General features: G+C 36.4%; 1 long non-coding RNA gene across 1 annotated transcript in view; it reads left to right on the top strand.

The window, feature by feature from the left end:
- The first annotated feature begins 278 nt into the window (after positions 1 to 278).
- Positions 279 to 2,941, top strand: part of LOC107084363 — a 4,100-nt gene continuing 1,437 nt past the window's right edge. The window contains exon 1 of the long non-coding RNA XR_001481224.1: positions 279 to 1,030. This is a non-coding gene — a long non-coding RNA (uncharacterized LOC107084363). The remainder of the gene's footprint in view (positions 1,031 to 2,941) is intronic.

Genomic DNA, 2,941 nt, shown 5'->3' with positions numbered 1-2,941 from the left:
GTCTTGCACAAAAGGTATCCTTCATCTCTACCATTTTCAGCACCATTTTCAGTCAAGTTGCATGAAGGTCCTGGGTTCGAATCCTGATCTGAGTACTGTCTGAGGTATTAAGAAGAAAAGAATTGAGGAATGGCATTGTCTAAATAATTTTGCTGGCCATATACTTCTTCCCATTAGCAGCAGAATTATTCATATTTTTTGGAGGGAGGGAGACATCATGATAAAAACTACTCAATCCTACTACAAATCCTTTTACTTTAGAATTACACTCACCTGTGCAGGGTATTTTATAGGACTATTTAAACACAAACAGACAGTTAAAGCCCTACTTCTGACTCACTGAGACTCTGCAGTGTTAATATTTGTAAACAGCTGGAACAATTGGGCATAGTATAACTTCGCTGATGCAGATGAAAGGTTGTTTTTCCAGTGCTGTTATTCAATTTTCAGTTCTTTTTTAAGGAGGGGGCTTATTTCCCCAGTTTATCATCATGTTTTTATTAGCATCATTTAATAGCGAAAAAAGTTATGTAATAGTTTTTTTTTCTGCTCAGTAATAAAACTGAAGGAATGTAATTAGTAATGTAAATGTTATGGACAAAGATCCATTTGGGCTGCAAATATTTGTACAACATGTAGGATTACGATTATTTGTATTATGACCCAGACTGAACTGTAGCTTTGGAGCAACAAGGTTCTGGGTTTCGACTCTGTCCAGGGGTCTTTCTGCATAGAGTTTGCATGTTCTCCCTGTGCATGCTTGCGTTCTCTCCTGGCACTCTGGCTTCCTCCCACAGTCCAAAAACATGACTGTTAGGTTAATTGGCTACTCCTCTTAATTGCCCGTAGGTGTGAGTGTGTGCACGGCTGTGTGTCTTTGTGTTTTTTGTTTTGCCCTGAGACAGTCTGGTGAGCTGTGCAGGGTGTACCCCACGTCCTGCCCATAGACTGCAGGAGATTGGCACCAGTCCCACTGCAACCCTGACGAGGACTCAGGGAGAGAAGATGGATGGATGTATTATGACCCAAGGTCAGTAGTGGTTCTAGACCAAATTTACCAGGGCGACCAAGTCAGGGCCATTGTTTCTTTCAGGAAGGCACAGAGCAAAATGGAACAAAAAGCAGGGCAATAGTTCCTCATTTGATATATTAAGTGAGATGCAGAACCAAAAAGCCATTTGCGCTTCTGAAGACCTCAGATATCAGATGAAAACTGTGAACTATCCATGCCTAAGTTGAATAACAAAGCAGCAACTAAGTCCAGATGTAACCAACAAGGAAATAGGCCTTTTATATTGTTTTGATTTAGTAAGTCTAATCTCTTGCAAAGAAAACAACACTGTTTTATTTGTATGGTAGTTTCTACTTTATGGTGGAAAAACAGCAATCAGTCCATCAATTCCTTGGAAACAAAGTCCAGTGGATTGCTTTTTTTTTTACTTTTTTCTAATGACTATGACCTGGATGACTGAGAATCTTCACCAGCATTATTACCCACAGTCCTAAGCTCAACTTAGTATGCATATAAAGTACTCCTGTCCACAGTCATTTTCTGCAGCCTCTCTACAAAATGGACTAGTTACCAAAAAATAGAGAAATAAGGATAGAAGGTCCATGTATGTCTGAGTGGATATACCAGACCATTAAGAGCTGGATATGACAGTGACAACTGTGGCTGAAAATGAACATAAAATACCCATCAGTTATTCTGAGCCTGGGGCTCCATGGAAGCTTAATACTCATGGTGAAGATCATGAAACGAGGACAGGTAAGCCCACAGCAACAAAAGAGGTGCTTGTTAACTGCCTGAATGAAATTAAGACCACACTCACTGCTGCCACCTTGGACCACACTATGTTACAATGCTGCTGTTATAGAAGTCGTACATAAAGGCCTTCTTTAAGGTTCTTGTGAACAACAATAATTCCTAGAAAGCTGGAAAGAAACTGGGGCAGTTAGATGAAGTTAAAATAAATGTCAGTGGGATAAATATGGTGTACTTTGAGGGAAGAAAAGGCAAAAACCAGCTGAAGAGCAACAAAACATTATTTATTCCCATGCTAATGGTACAGGATAACTTTCCAGTGCCAATTGACCATTAGATGAAGTACTAAACAGATATAAAATATGAAATATATTGAAAAGAGCTATTTAAGATGAAAAATATCTAGTGTTTTTTTGATGGCTTTATAATGTTTATCATTTGTGAGAAAACAGTAAATTATGAATAAGGGAATTTAATGTATGTAAAGGCTATAAAATCAGTACTAAATGCTCAATTAATGATCCAACATATTATTTAATCAGGTTAGCCCTCTACAATGACAGTATCTCAAGGTAAAAAAAAAAACAACAACAGTTACAGTATTTAACATTATAGAACCTCCATGCTTTGCCTTTGCTGCCATCTAGTGTTAAAGATGGAGGAGGGGGGACTTACATACACACACACAGTAACACACAAGAATAACACACACACACAAGAACTAAAATAAAAGCAAATTGTTTAGTGTAACAAAAAAAAAAAAAAAAAAAAATCCACCCAAATAAAGCATCACTATAACAAATTTCTTCTCAAGTAAGAGTGAAAAAGTATTTGGTAACAAGGCTACTCAAATGTTGAGTACCTAAATATCAGACAGTCCATATTATAAAATTGTGTGTTAATTCTTTTAAACATATAATAAATAAATTAATACATATGAGAATAATTTAAGAAAAAGAAAACATTCAAGTAAAAGACTAACTCCAGAGACAATATATACTTTTTACTGTACATTATTTTGACCTCCATCTCATAGAGGTCTTAACAGATAACATGATTAAAACAACAAAGTATGTATACAAAAAAGAATACTTATTTTAGTGAAACTTTTACTGTCTGTGTTCAGTGCAGTTTAGGTTGAAATGTTCTTTTTATTTATCCAGTATAGGCAAGGCA

The sequence above is a fragment of the Cyprinodon variegatus genome, unplaced genomic scaffold (genome assembly GCF_000732505.1).
Source record: "Cyprinodon variegatus isolate N-32 unplaced genomic scaffold, C_variegatus-1.0 Scaffold98, whole genome shotgun sequence".
In the NCBI taxonomy this organism is placed as follows: Eukaryota; Metazoa; Chordata; class Actinopteri; order Cyprinodontiformes; family Cyprinodontidae; genus Cyprinodon; species Cyprinodon variegatus.
The sequence above is the reverse complement of the archived record's forward strand: the minus strand, read 5'-3'. Positions and strand labels throughout refer to the sequence as shown.